This window comes from Symphalangus syndactylus, chromosome 13 (assembly GCF_028878055.3).
Source record: "Symphalangus syndactylus isolate Jambi chromosome 13, NHGRI_mSymSyn1-v2.1_pri, whole genome shotgun sequence".
NCBI lineage: Eukaryota > Metazoa > Chordata > Mammalia > Primates > Hylobatidae > Symphalangus > Symphalangus syndactylus.
This window is the reverse complement of record NC_072435.2, coordinates 98,963,967-98,979,840: the sequence shown is the minus strand read 5'-3', so window position 1 is coordinate 98,979,840 and position 15,874 is coordinate 98,963,967. Positions and strand designations below refer to the sequence as shown.

The following is a 15,874-nucleotide window of genomic DNA, read 5'->3' as shown; positions in this document are numbered from 1 at the left end:
GGGAAGAATGATGGGGACACTGGTAGCCCACAAGTTGAGTAAGGAAATGAAAAGGTGGAGAGTAATCCAGTGAGACACGATCTGTTTCACCTCTTTTTTGCTGCACAACAAATGCCCCAGAACACAGTAGTCTAAAACAACAATCATTTTATTATGCTCATTAATTGTGTGAGTCAGGAATTCAGAGCACAGTAAGGATGACTTGCTTCTGCTCCATGATGTCTGAGGCATTCACTGGGCAGACACAAAGGCTGAGGTTGACTCAGATGGCTGGGGACTGGAATGATCTGGAAGCTTCTTCACTCACATGTTTGGCACCTGGGCTGAGGTGATTCGAAGGCTGCATTCAGCTGGAACTGTAAATCAGCACATCTACTCAGGGCCTCTCCGTGTGGTGTGAACCTCCTCGTAATGGCCTCAGGGTATTGGTGCTTCTCACAAGTTGGCTAATATCTCCAAGAACAAGTGTTCCCAAAAGAGAAGTAGGAAGATGCATTGCCTTTAATCACCTAACCTCAGAAATCACATAACATCACTTCCGTACTCTATTGGTCAAAGCAGTCACAAACCTGCCACATTCAAGGGGGAGGGGAAAAAGATCCTTTCTCTCATTGGGAAGAATTGAGAATTGCATGTAAAAATTAAAAAGGAAGTTTTAAAAGGGTGGTAACAAGCAAAATCTTTAGTTGTGGCCTTTATACCTTCATGTTCTCACCATGAATGAACCACAGACAACTCGGGTAAATAGAGAGAGACCATGAGGAGTCATTTATGTTTAATTGTAGATGGTCTCTTGAGATATCTTCAGAGTGGACTGAGCTTCCTAGTGATACCTTGCTTTGGTTAATTCTGAAACAACTTCGTATTTCTTGACTTTTCCCCTCCAAAAGGTAAGGTTAAAAAGCTGCCAGATGTCAGGACCACCAGCCTCCGACAGTGTGAAAGCCTTGAAAAATTAGTGGGGAAAACAGCTTTACCAAACCACAGTTAAAAGTCTCCTCCGCCTCTCCATTCTTTCTGCATTTTGAAGCAGGTTCTGTCTCACTAAAAATCTCTTCTTAGGAACACTGGGATGGGAAATAGAAGAATTCTTGGGTTTTAGTCCTGAGTTCATCACTACAGAGTGGCCTGGGCAAAACATTTCGCCTTCAGTATGTTCCATGCTCTTTGAGGTCACTTTCAGCATTCAGTGACTCATTTTATGGCTTTCTAAATGGCCCAAATATGTTAATTTTATGAGCAAACTGAGCTATATATAATAACTTTTGTACACATAAACTAAAAATATGACTTTCGATCTGTCATTTTACCTGTCAAATTAGCACAGATTAAAAACTCAATGTTGGTGAAAGTGCATTAATAAAGGCCTCTCCTACCATGTGGCTGAACACACTACCTAATCGATATGGCTTTTCTGCAGAGCAATTTGACTTGATTTTATGTATCAAATATGTTGAAACATCCATGCCCGTTGATTCCACTTATCCCTTCTGAGAATCTATCTTAAAAACCTAATTAGAGTGGGAGACCAAGATTTCAGTATAAGGATGTTCACTGCTATGTTGTTTATAGTTAAGCAATAATGGAAATCACCTATGTTGTCTAATAATAGAAACATTTTATAACTTACAGTGCATACAAATAGTGATATTATGTGGCCAAAAAATCAGATTTTCTTAAAAAGGTATTCGTACACAATAAATTTGCATAAAGTAATTAAAGTCTGCATGGAAAAAAACTGGCAGGAACTGCATCAAGATGTCTAGACACAATTATTGGTGATTTGTCCCCATTTGGAGGTCTTTCTGTTTTTCAAAAATCTATAATGAATGTGTATTATTTTTATGATGAGAAAAGAAAATGAATGATATTGATATATGTTTTTACACATCATTTTCTTTTCTTTGTGTTAAAGCCTGCCTCCAAAAAAGAGAGCTGGAAGGTTCATGCCTTCCTGAGTTTAACACTCACAAATGCTGTGCCTTCTGCCCTGCCCCTTCCCAAGCTCCCTGCTCCCTTTAACACCAAGTGGACGTCCCATACTGGGAACTGGATCTGAGATGTGAAGGTGGTATGGGGCTGAGAAAGGGAGTCAGCCAGGAGGTCAGGTGTGAGATCTTCTGGTAGTTATGCAGTCCTACAGGCACTAGGCTGCCCAAGGCCTGCATGTGGCCCTTGGCTGAAGGCCTCAAATCTACAAGGCTATTAGCTAGATTTTACTGGAGTAAATTACCCCTGCTTTGCAAGAACGTTAACAAATTACCATGAAAATGCTGTCATCACCAGCACAAATGTCTCTCAAGGCTCACTTCAGTGGGTTTTTTTGGTCTCAACTAAATAAGATTCACTTGTTAGTTCTACAAAAAGAGAAAAATGAGTCTTGAAGTAATTTGCACTTTGGGTGAATTCATTGACCTGTTTTGTTTGTTTGTTTTTCCCATAGGGTTTGTTTTGTATCCAGGCTTATGCACAACTTTTGTAAGCAGCAATAGCAGTTTTGTGGGCACTTGAAATGGGAGAGAATTCTAAAGTCGCTGCCTCATATTAAACACCAAGAATGGGGAGGATTGCCTCTTAGTCCAGAGTCAAAGATATCTGAATTAAAAACCATGAGAATTTTAACTTTAAAAGCCTGATTCTGGAAACAACTATAGGCTACAACTTGTATGCATTATAGTTTGCATTTTGAAGCTTACTAGTCTGGTTAATAAAATTACATAGCCATCCTATGAATGTAACTATTACATGCATTACTTTTAGAGTCCTTAGACGATACACACCCAGTGAGTCCTAAGAAACCATGTACAGGTTACATTTGGAATCCAGAATGGCAGGTCCCAATTATTAGGATGAAAATTATATACATCAGTTCGTCTTTGAATGTTAGCATTTTATAACTGTCTGATCATTACGTCTAATTAAAATTTAAAAGCAGGCTCAAAATCAGGAGGATGGTTAAGAAGTTTATTAAGTAATGGTATTTAACACAAATTTGTATAGGCTGAATTTACATTATCAGTTAGAGTTTGTTCTTAGAATGACTCACATTCAGAAATAAGTTATTTTCCAAAGCACAGTGTATGAAACTTCATCTATTTTGGATTTATTAATTAAAGTTTGTTGTGGGTACAAATTGTTTCCATTCCAAAATAGATGCAACTGCTTACTTAGGTCAGTCAGAGACCCAGGTAGAAAAAAAAAATCTAGCTTTCCTTGGTTGTTTTCTAACCTGCATATAGGTAGAATACCCCACAGGAGGGCTAAATATGTAAAGAAGAGAGAAAAACAAGCCCCTCCCACCCCCAAATGGATACGTAGAAATTCACTAACATACAAAGAAGTTTCGTTTTTAGTAATGTCAGAAAGTTCCCCAAATTGGAATAGCTAGATCACAGCATACATGAGGTTTTGTGTCATTGAAAAGCAAATCTTTTAAATTACTTATGGCAATGGGCACCATGATCTTGTTAATGATTTGAGTCTCAGGATATCCTAGTCCAGTCCTCTTAAGTCCTCTTGATATTTGGGCTTCTAAAATAGAGACCATTTACTGAAGCGCTTTGGCCCAAGAGGAAATATAGCAGACATCAACCCACCTGTTCCACCCTCCAGCGGGTCCTGAGGGCAGGACCCTCACTCCTACCATCAGGACTCTGCAGGCTCAAGGCTTGACTTGGGATGGGGTCAGTGCTTTCCTCTAATTGTATTTGGAGATGGGAACAGTCCCAAAGTGCACTGTGTGCAAAAATTTATATCCATCAGATCATTTGGCAGCAATCTCCTGTTTTTCAACAGGGGTCTTTGGAGCAAATACCTTTCTCTCCAGTCCCTATCCTCCCCATTAATACAATGAAGGATATTCTAAGTTGCAATATACAATGATTATGTAATGATTAGGTCAATATGTGCATATTGTATAATTCTAGTAAATAGCAAATCTTAATTTTATAAATAAAATTCTGGTAAATACATGGGATCTCTTCAGTGATATCCACAGAGAAGGAGAATGCTTTTTTACATAATATTATCCAATATGTAACAGACAATTTACAATGGTAAATATTTGTTTTGCTCAGGTGTTTGAGAGGTTCAGCTACTTTGGTCTGGTTCTCAGACTCTCATGGCTCCCTCACATGTCTGTGGTCAGCTGTGGGTCCACTAGACAGCAAGGCTGATTTTGGCTGGGGATGGGTTGGCTGTTGGCTGATCCAGGATGGCCTTGTCTGGGAAGACTGGGTAACTTGGCTCTGCTCTGTCTTTCACCCTCTAGCAGGCTAGCCAGAGCATATTCTCATGGCAATGGCAGAGGGCAAGACTGAACAACTCCAATAGTGCCTCCCCTTGAAGCCAATGCTTATGTTTGCATTCGCTAGCATCACATTGGCCAAAGCAAGTAACATGGCTGAGCCTAGATTCCCAGCGGGAGTTGCCACAACGTTATATGGCAAAGGGATATGGATGCAGAGACAGGTGAATGACTCCAGCCCTAAATGCTATCAGTGTACCACATGGGGTAACATTTTAAAACATTATATGATTCATTTTGCAATAAGAGAGAGGAAGAGAGGAAGATGGAGAGGAGAGAGACAGTGCGGGAGAGACAGAAATCTGTTTCTTTTTATAACCTATTATTAAAAGTGATAAACAATTACTTTTGCTGAATTTATTCATTAGAAGTGAGGTATTACTTCTAGCTCATACTTAAGGGAAAGTGTTACTCAGGGTGTGAATCTTAGGAGTGAGAGATGGATCAGTAAGTAGTATCTTAGAGGCTGCCACTACAAAACCCTCTGGGAGACTCTGATGCACACCAAGATTTGGGAAATATTGAATTACTGTAAGAAGACAAAGGGAATATTCAGAAAAGAGCTTGAGGATGTAGAAAATTTTACTCATGACGCAGTAATAAATAACCTACCAAACAAAAAAAGCCCAGGACCAGATGGAGTTAAGGCTAAATTCTACCACAGGTACAGAGGAGCTGGTACCATTTCTTCTGAAACTATTCCGAACAATTGAAAAGGAGGGACTCTTCCCTAAGTCATTTTATGAGACCAGCATCATCCTGATAGCAAAACCTGGCAAAGATACAACAACAATAAAGGAAACTTCAGGTCAATATTCCTGATGAACATCAATGCAAAAATAATAAAATACTGGCAAACCGAATTCAGCAGCACATCAAAAAGCTTATCTACCATGATCAAGTCGGCTTCATTCCCGGGGTGCAAGGCTGGTTCAACATGCACAAATCAATATACATAATTCATTACATAAACAGAACTAAAGACAAAAACCACATGATTATCTCAATAGATGCAGAAAAGTCCAATAAAATTCAACATCCCTTCATGTTGAAAACTCTCAGTAAACTAGGTATTGATGCAACATACCTCAAAATGAGAGCCATTTATTATAAACCCACAGCCAATATCATACTGAATGGGCAAAAGCTGGAAGCATTCCCTTTGAAAACCGGCACAAGACAAGGATGCCCTCTCTCACCACTCCTATTCAACATAGTATTGGAAGTTCTGGCCAGGGCAATCAGACAAGAGAAAGAAAGAAATAGTATTCAATTAGGAAAAGAGGAAGTCAAACTGTCTCTGTTTGCAGATGACATGATCCTATATCTAGAAAACTCTATCATTTTAGCCCAAAATCTTCTTACACTGATAAGCAACTTCAGCAAAGTCTCAGGATACAAAATCAATGTGCAAAAATCACAAGCATTCCTATACACCAATTGACAAGCAGAGAGCCAAATAATGAATGATCTTCCATTCACAATTGCTACAAAGAGAATAAAATACTTAGGAATACAGCTAACAAGGGAAGTGAAGGACCTCTTCAAGGAGAAGTACAAACCACTGCTTAAGGAAATCAGAGGACACAAATGTATGGAAAAACATTCCATGCTCATGGATAGGAAGAATCAATGTCTTGAAAATGGCCATACTACTCAAAGTAATTTATAGATTCAATGCTCTTCCTATTAAACTAACATTGACATTCTTCACAGAATTAGAAAAAAACTACTTTAAAATTCATATGGAACCAAGAAAGAGCTTGTATAGCCAAGACAATTGTAAGTAAAAAGAGTAAAGTAAAAAGAACAAAGTAAAAAGTAAAAAGAACAAAGCTGGAGGCTTCATGCTACCTGACTTCAAACTACGCTACAAGGCTACAGTAACCAAAACAGCATGGTACTGGCACAAAAACAGACACATAGACCAATGTAACAGAATAGAGATCTGAGAAATAAGACGGCACATCTACAACCTTCTGATCTTTGACAAACCTGACAAAACCAAGCAACAGGGAAAGTATTCCCTATTTAATAAATGGTGCTGGGAGAACAGGCTAGTGATATGCAGAAAACTGAAACTGGACCTCTTCCTTATGCCTTGTACAAAAATTAACTCAAGATAGATTAAAGACTTAAATGTAAAACCCGAAACTATAAAAACCCTAGAAGAAAATCTAGGCAATACCATTCAGGACATAGGCACTGGCAAAGATTTCATGATGAAAACATCAAAAACAATTGCAACAAAAGTAAAAATTGACAAATGGGATCTAATTAAACTAAACAGCTTCTGCCCAGCAATAGAAACTATCATCAGAGAACAGACAACCTACAGAATAGGAGAAAATTTTTGCAATCTATCTATCTGACAAAGGTCTAATATCCAGAATCTATAAGGAACTTAAGTTTACAAGAAAAAAAAAACCCATTAAAAAGTGGGCAAAGACATGAACAGAAACTTCTCAAAAGAAGACATTTATATGGCCAACAAACATATGAAAAAAGCTCAATATCACTGATCATTAGAGAAATGCAGGTCAAAGCCACCATGAGACACCATCTTATGCCAGTCAGAATGGCAATTATAAAAAGTCAAGAAATAACAGATGTTGGTGAGGCTGTGGAGAAATAGAAAGGCTTTTACACTGTTGGTGGGAAGGTAAATCAGTTCAACCATTGTGGAAGACAGTGTGGTGATTCCTCAAAGACCTAGATCCAGAAATACCATTTGACCCAGCAATCTCATTACTGGGTATATACCCAAAGGAATAGAAATAGTTCTATTACAAAAACACATGCATGTGTGTGTTCATTATGGCACTATTCACAATAGCAAAGACATAGAATCAACCTAAATACCCATCAATGATTGACTGGTTAAAGAAAATGTGGTACATATACACCATGGAATACTATGCAGCCACAAAAAAGAATGAGATTGTTTCCTTTGCAGGGACACAGATAGAGCTGGAAGCCATTATCCTCAGCAAACAAACACAGGAACAGAAATTCAAACACTGCATGTTCTCACTTATAAGTGGGAGGTGAACAATGAGAACACATGGACACAGGAAGGTGCCTGTCAGGGGCTGTGGACAGGAGAAGGGAGAGCAAATAGTTAATGCATGTGGGCTTAATACCTAGGTGATGTGTTAATAGGTGCAGCAAACCACCATAGCACATGTTTACCTATGTAACAAACCTGCACATCCTGCACATGTATCCTGGAACTTAAAATAAAAAAAAACTTTTACCCATGAGGTACTATGGATTCTAGAGGGTACAATGGAAAGTTTTAGGGCTGTGGCTTTGAAACACTTTTGATAGCATTCCACATTTGGAAATATAGTTTTCATCCCATCTTAGTAACACCTCCTCCCAAATTGCATATAATAATATTTATCTCACTATATGTGATATACATGGATACTAAATTTCCTATTCTAGTCTACTCTATTCTACCCCATTTGATTGATTTCTAGTCTATTTAAATAATTGGTATTTGAGTCTGGCCAAATTGACCTCATGATGTGTCACATGGTCACAACTAGTAGTTATAAAATATTTATTTAGGGAAGTTAAGGAGAACTAGAAGAGGAATGGTTCAGATTGTGAGATAGAAAACCTTAACCCCTCAATTAGTCTTGATAATCCTGGCCCGGTAATAGTCCAATAGCTACGAGTTACTAAGCACATACTGTGTGTTAGCACTGCAGTAAGCTTTTATGTATATACTTTGTTTCTGTTTGATTTTCACAGCGATCCCATTATATATCAGTCTCCTCTTCAGTTGGAAATGAGGGAACAGTTTCATTAATACAGCGGAAACTGAGGCTCAAATAACTTAAGCATTTTGCTGAATTACACAAAGATAACAAGTGACACAACCTGAATTTAAACCTGCCAGGGGTAGCTCCAAAAGCACAGCTCTTAGTCATTGCCGTGATCTTGTCCAGGACACTGCCCAGGCCATGGGGAAGTGAAAAACAAAAGATGTGAATGCATTGTTATTATTCTTCACAGGTAGGGTTTAATGAGTAATCAGAGCAATGACCCTACCATTTCTTCTTGAATATTTAGCCATCATACTGACAGTGCTTTAACTGATGTGCAGACATACCTAGATTTTCTATTCCTTTTCTGATTTTACTCCTTAAATTTTATAGGTCTGGTTGTCTTATAGAAAATGATACATTTCTCCAACGCAGTTATGCTTTGCTTTTACTGAAAAAGCTTACTTTACTATAGATTTAGTCTTTGCACACATATATTTTGTGTGTGGCTTTTAGGGGACATTCTGGTTTGGGCTGGTAAGGAGTGCTGCAGCAACCACCTATGATGTTACTGAGATATCATAACAAACATTTTAAACAATTTCTTTGTCTAGACTTAGGCTATCTTTTATAGCTCATCAAAAATGGAAATAGGCCGGGTGCGGTGGCTTACGCCTGTAATTCCAGCACTTTAGGAGGCCAAGGCGGGCGGATCACCTGAGGTCAGGAGTTCGAGACTAGCCTGGCCAACATGGCGAAACCCCATCTGTATTAAAAAATACAAAAAAATTAGCTGGGTGTGGTGGCGCATGCCTGTAATCCCAGCTACTCAGGAGGCTGCGACAGGAGAATTGCTTGAACCTGGGAGGCAGAGGTTGCAGTGAGTGGAGATTGCACCATTGCACTCCAGCCTGGGCAACAAGAGCACAACTCTGTCTCAAAAAAAAAAAAAAAAAAAAAACAAGCAAAAAACAAAACAAAAATGGAAATAACATCCAGCTTTCTATATGATTGTTAGATTGATTAGGATATCTGAGTCTTAAACTCCACTGTATCTACCTTTGAGTCCAGACTAAGTAGACGTGCCAAAGAGTCCAATATTATGAATATGATTATTTTTCTTTGAAAAGTATTATATTTGCATAGCACTTTGCAATTTACAAAGCTCTTTTCTAAATATTTTTCTTCTTTAGATCCTTAAGATGACCCTGGGATGAAAAAGGAGCAGATAGTTTTATGACCAGTTTTCTAGTTGTAAAAATGGAGATTCTGAATGGTTAAGTGCAATGTATTGGATACTTGATGTGCACTAAGTCATTTAATCCAAATCTCAGTGATACAAAGGAGGGAACCAAAACTCAGAGAAGTTAGGTGACTTATTCCAGGTCACACAGCTGATCAATTCAGAAGTGAGTCAAGAATTCAAGTCTCTAGATTCCTATATCAGTACTCTTTCTACCACACTCTGCCACCTCTGTTCCGGTTCCATAAGTATAAATGTAGACATCACAAACACAATATCATTTATGTCCACATGTCTGTAAGTGTTATGGAAATATTTTATAATGCAAAATGGGTCTGGAAGTTAGTCTATGTATGTTTTTTTTTCTCATCAGAAATGTGTTATTCAACTTCTTAGTAGATCTAAAATTTCCTGACTTTAATTTCTAAGCCCATGACATTGTCCTCTAAAATGGACAATGTCACGCAGGATTATGTTGTTAGGGGATTATAAAAAGCTATTTGTGTCTTCAAAAGTAAGAGAGAACTCTGATGTAGCTTAAAAAGTAAAGTTTGTTGCCTGAGCTAAGTGATTAGACTGCCAGCAGTCTTTTGCATTCCCCTCAAGCATATGTTTCAAATGGCATATTTGCATATGTGTAAGAATATAAAATAAAATTTCACCGTAATTCAATAAATGGGGTCCAAAAATTTTATTCTCATAAAGCATTGTGTTGCTTTATTGAAGGTTAATAGAAGACAGTATTTTTAACCAGTCTGTACTGTCATAAAGCCCACGGACATAGAGAATCAATTGAATGGTATTAAGTTGTTCTACAACAAATCTATAACAGACTATAGGTTGCACAGAGAAAATCCCAGATGATCATGAACAGTCGCTTCCTAACTTGCCTCTGACCCACTCCTCCCTGACAACAAGAACTGAAGCTTGTTAGAGGATGGGAATCAATCACCAATGACCTTACACAGTATCCAAATTTACACCCTCTCAAGATTTTGCAAAATATGACATATGCATTTATGCTCACACATATATATTTAGTTCCCAACTTACAGATGGGGTTTCTTACTAAAGTCTGTTTATAAATAGGTTGTTTATAACTCAAAACACATTTTCTCATAGAAATTCTCCATCCAAAAACATTTACTAAGTGCCCAAAGCTGAGCCCTCAAGCAGCTCCCATTCTTCTGGTTAGGTTCTGAAGCCAACTTCAGAAACCTTTAAGGGCAAAACTGCAGGTCCCATTGCACAGAAAAACAGTACTGGAGAGCGAGTCCAAGACTCCACCCTCAGCCTCAGTACTGGACCCTGCTCGGCAGAGAGCAAGGTGCTGACCAAATCCGTTTACTCTTGCTCCTGTGCACACAGCTGGACTGCATTTCCCAATGTCTCTTGCAGTTTGATGTGACCATGCAACTTGTTCTTGTCAACAAATACATGTGGAAGTGATAATTACCATGTGCAGACCTGGCCCATAGTAATCTTTCCCAGGAATTCCTTTGCTCTCTCTCTCTTTTTTGTTCTGTCCAATGTTGGGAAGAGAATGTCCACCAGTCTCTAGGGGTTGACCAAACAAAGGTCCGTGAATCATTGTGTAAAGGTTGCCTGCTATGTGCCACATGGATAGTTGGATATACAAAAATAAATTTCAATTGTGTAAAATCACTGAGCTTTTGGGATTTATCCATCAGAAGAGCAAGCCTTAATTAATACTCTTTATGAGGCCTGTGCCCTTGGAGTTAAGCCACTTTGGACTGAACTTTTCAGAAAGATGGGGATGGCAGTAAAGGGGTGCAATATAGGAGGAAGCTCTGGGTAGAGGGCAGCTTTCAAGGTTGCTGAGGAGGCAGGCGTCTTGCAGTAGAGGTATGGAGAATGACGGGAAAAGGGTTCTCAGAAGTGGGTAATAGCTCAGCCATGAGTAAAGCCCAGCTGTGGCAAGGGCTCCAGGTAGAGCAAAGCCAATGTCAACAGAAGCTTTGTCTACACAGTGTGTTTCACATAAAGACCTTGTTAATGTGCAGTTTGGCTTTATCTAAGTGTCCCTTTTTGAAATATCTAAGTTTACATTGAAAGTTGTATCTACAACTGGAGAAAATTGCAACCTATTTGTGTTAGGCTATTTTTGCATTTCTATGAAGAAATATTTGAGGCTGGGCAATTTATTAAGGAAAAAGGTTTAACTGGCTCATGTTCTGAAGGGTGTACAGGAAGCATGGCACCAGCATCTGCTTCTGGTGAGGCCTCAGGAAGCTTACAATCGTGGCAGAAGGTGAAGCAGGGGCGGTCATCTCACATGGTGAGAGTGGGAGCAAGAGCAGGGGGAGGTGCCACACACTTAAAACAACCAGGTCTCCAGTGGATACACTCATCACAAAGGGGATGGCACTTAGCAATTCATGAGGGATTTACTCCCATGATCTAAACATCTCCTATGAGACCCCACTTGTAACACTGGGATTATATTTAAACATGAGATTTGGAGGGGACAAATATCCAAACCCTATTACTAATTAAAAAGCAGTGGTGGCTATGATAATTCACTTTTTAGATCTGTGGTGAGGCCTTGCTTCTCAAGGGCTGCTCTCAGCCGGTGGCCCAAGTATGGCAGAGAGACTGAGATGAGCCCTTCCTGGGAAACACGGGATCCCTCTTATGGCCCACTTTAGCTTGAGGACTCCTTTAAGTTGTAGATATTTTCTTAGACTGCATGCCAGTCTAGAAAGCTTCCATACACCCTTTCTTCTTTCCTTTCTTCTCTCCTTCCCTCAGGGTCAGATTTGTCTTTTCTCACATTTCCCACAGATGTTTCCCCTAATAAGTTTTTTTTTTGCACATGTAAACCATCTTGGTGTCTACTTCTCAGAGAATCTGAAATAACCCAGAGTCATTCTGTTATTCTATTCTTTCTGTTTGTGACTGTAAAAAGGGACAAATTCTCCTAAATTGTGAGAGGTCCTGTGGTCATCTGTATAGTTCCTCAACTAGGTGAAGTTCAGTGATAGACCATGAGTGTTAGCCCTTGAGCAGTTTATAGCATTCTAGCAAAGGTGTGGTTACCCAGGCCCCTGTGGTCCATCCAAGAAACTGGACAAGTTGCAAGAGTCGCTGGAGACAGAACTTCTTGCTTTTAAACACAAGGATTCATGATGGGGATGACAGAACAAAAATGAATGAACATTTACTAAGATCTAGCTGAGCTGGATATTTTCCATGTGGGATTTCACTGGATTATTAAATGAAAATTCATTTCAGGTAGATATTTTTATCTCAAAGGGGGGATGAGGTGCAGAGACAGTAAGTAAGGTGCCCAGCATCACACCCTGGGTAAGCGCAGAGCTGCTATTTGAACTAGTTTCGCCTATCCTATAACTCATCATACTTGTTCTGTTTCACCACTTGCCTTTTCAGAGAGCAGTCTTGCAGGGAATTCTTGGAAAAGTACTATTTTTTTCTTCTACAAAGAAAGGTAGAAATCTCCTAGTTTCAGAGTCTGTGGAGAGGGTAAGTTCTCCTTCTCTGATTTGTTGGATTTGTTCCTGCCCCCAACGTCTTCTTTATGTGAAATGTCTCGTAATTAAAAAGTGCAGATTCTATACAGACACAGAGTCTTTTCAGTATAGACTACATTTCCAAAAGTGGTTATTATGCATGGATGTGCTTGGAGAATTAGATTTCTGTGGTCTTGACTTTAATTGCCCCGTCTAGATATGTGATTAAGCTTTTGTTCTTTGTTTCAAGATGACCAGTCAATGGAGTTGTGTAGTTTTAATTTTATCTGAAGTGCAGTTGGAGGACAGGCAACAAAGCCTAATGCTTTTTTTCTCCTCTCCTTCTCAGTTACGATGACCATTAGTTCAATATTTTCAGGTCTTATATGAAATAACATCCTGTTATGGCCACATTTTTTAGTCCAATGTGAAGTATTTAATTTTAAAAAGGTTGTAATATAAAGGGGGTAAGAAAGATTGAATTTTACTTGTGCTTTGACTCCCCCCCACCCTCTGCGAGGAGGGCAGAGCATATAAACGTGAAGCTTGTGGGAAGTGGAGAAAAACAGTTTAATACAAAATTGTAGGTCCCTGTTTTTGAACATCTGTTACCATGGCAACTGATTCAAATGCTTGAAAGTTAAGTTGCTATTTAGGCAACTTAACTAGATGTTTTTGACAGTATGGGAACTAAATATAATTTAAAAACAGACACATGTAGATCCCCATTCAGCTGACCTGGCTGACACACAGTAAGACATTGGTCTGCAAGATGGACCATCTTCCTGAATACAGTGTACAGGGATGTACAGCATCCCTGATGAACAAACACAGGGCATTATTAGCTTCATCTTTTCTGTACTTTCAAGCCACAGATGAAGGGCGGACTAGCAATTTTTGGGGTATAAACATGGAAAAAGTAAAGTTAATTTCCAAGAGAAACACAGTGTATACCGTGCCAGTGGCCTCTTTTACTAACTGTTTTAAAAGCTACTTTCTTCCCCCTTGGGAAAATGATACAGAAATTCAGTTATATCTTCATGTTTAGTTCAAATGACAAACTTTCAGAACTATTCCCTTGTCATCATATGCTTTAGATTGAAAGTAGAAAAATAAATAAAAAAATAAATAATTCCAGTGTTTCAAAGTAACAAAGTCCAAGTTCTGTGAACAGAGTAGTTCTTCAGTATATATTTGTGAACTGAGGAAAGATCACAAAAGGGAGAGGAAACATCATATTCTGGTGTTTTTTTTTTCTCTATTATGCATGGGTTATTTAAGCTTCTTAGAAATTGCATTTTCAGAACAGTGTTTGGATCAAATAATCTTCATCATCCTGATGAAAATTTCAAAGCAGATTATATTATTTTAAAAATCAGACAAAGAAAACATAAAGAACAAATGGCTGCATAAAGGATTTTCCTGGATTGTTTATTAATTTGATTTAATAAAGTAATACATAAGAAATACTCTTGAATTGGTGGGGAATTTCCAAAAGAAAGGAGATAGATGGGTTCAGATGGAAGAGGAAAACCACAATGCAATTTCTAAGGTCTACATAGAAGCCTCAAACTTTAGGCAATAATTGATTTTTATGGAAATATATAGACAGTACCACATATCCAGGCAGATATCAGTGGAAATATTCAATGTCAATTTACTTTATATTTTGCTAATAATTCTTTTATCATGTGTGCTATGTGCGGTTTTCATAACAAGAATGGTAAATAATGAGTTAAAAGGTTCCTTTTCCTGGTGCAGCAAATGTGGCAATTCTAGCACACTAAAGCAGGCACAGAAGGTTTTGTATTGACTTTTAACAAATAATTCCAGAAAATGTCCTATAAATGTCAAAAGCCTTTATATTCTAAGGGGCTCTGTTTTAGAGACATAAGTGACAACATCTCAAGTAGACAGGGAAGCGCAGGACAGGTTTCTGGATGGACCTTGGTGACCCAGCTTTTTTCCCCTTTCTTGCTTATAGTTCTCAAGAATAACTGCAGAATGTGCTGGAAATGCAACATTCTGAGATAAAGAGGAAATGGTTGGGCTTCATTTCTGTCTCTCCCAGCACAGAATGACCTGCAATGCTTTAGCCCAGTGAGTGCAATTGCCCCGGGATATAAAACCCAGGGTATTGGGTTTTCAGGGTTCCTTAGCTGCAGTGAGATGTGGGGTATTTGCAGACAAGACTCCATCCACCCTCGGAAACTTTCCTGAGACTTGAGGGATCAGCTTGCCATAAATCCTGTGCTTCTATTGTTCCCTGCTGCCTATGTATGAGTAATGAAGTTGCTTCACTTAACTTGTTCTGTGAGAGTTCTGTCTCATGGAACTCAAGCAGGAGATAGAGTAATTGGTGCATGGTGAATCTGATTCTCAGGAAGAATATGTAGGCCTGAGATTCTTAGTAAGTGAAATTTATCCTTGGTACAGCAAAAAGGAATATTGTATAAGTGGTTGTTTTGAGTAGAAAACAAGCAAATGTTTTAGAAATCTCTAATGTATCTCAGAAATATTTATTCTAAGCCTGGCAGGATAAAAATTAATAAAGAAGTTCACTTGTTTCTTCTTCTCCTGCTCTCTAAGAAGAGAAAAGGACAAAAAGATGCATCAGTTTATTCTTAAGGTAAAATCAATGAAAGTAGAAGAGGAATCTCACACCCCCAGGGATCTTGTGGTACAGTGATAAGACTACTTGGACAGTGTTGAGAGGAGCAGAGAGGAAGTGGCGGCCAAGATGGTACGTCAAACCAGGATGCATAAGAGTTTATTTGAGGTAGAAGAACAAAACAAACCTAAGAGATCAGAGAATGAAATTTTTAATGAACATTGCTTTGGACCATGTTTTTCAGCCCCATTAAAACTTGGAGAGTGTTATAAAGATAGACATTTCTGCTTTTATCACCCTTCTTTAAAAACAGTATCACTCCAGAACTGGAATACAAGAGCCATGGCTTTATAAACTTTATACAAATCTCAGATTAATTCAATTGAACAAACATTTGAAAGCGCGGGAGATTTTAGCACATCCTCAGTTGCAGCATCATCTTGAACA

The 15,874-nt window shown here is 38.6% G+C and overlaps 1 protein-coding gene and 1 long non-coding RNA gene across 14 annotated transcripts in view; both read left to right on the top strand.

Moving 5' to 3' along the window:
- Nucleotides 1-15,874, top strand: part of C13H12orf42 (chromosome 13 C12orf42 homolog) — a 222,569-nt gene that overhangs the window by 57,313 nt on the left and 149,382 nt on the right. For 2 of the 13 annotated variants that reach the window (XM_063614346.1, XM_055236289.1), the window contains one exon: nucleotides 14,801-14,916. The exons of 10 other annotated variants lie outside the window; for them this stretch is intronic. The gene's annotated coding sequence lies outside the window, so the exon portion shown is untranslated. Of the gene's footprint in view, nucleotides 1-785; nucleotides 891-14,800; nucleotides 14,917-15,874 lie in introns of those variants that run through there. One more of the 13 variants, XM_055236291.2, reaches the window with a different exon arrangement.
- On the top strand, nucleotides 905-2,622 carry LOC129459502 (uncharacterized). Its single transcript, XR_008649992.1, has 2 exons — nucleotides 905-1,033; nucleotides 2,444-2,622. It is a non-coding gene; the product is annotated as an uncharacterized lncRNA (long non-coding RNA).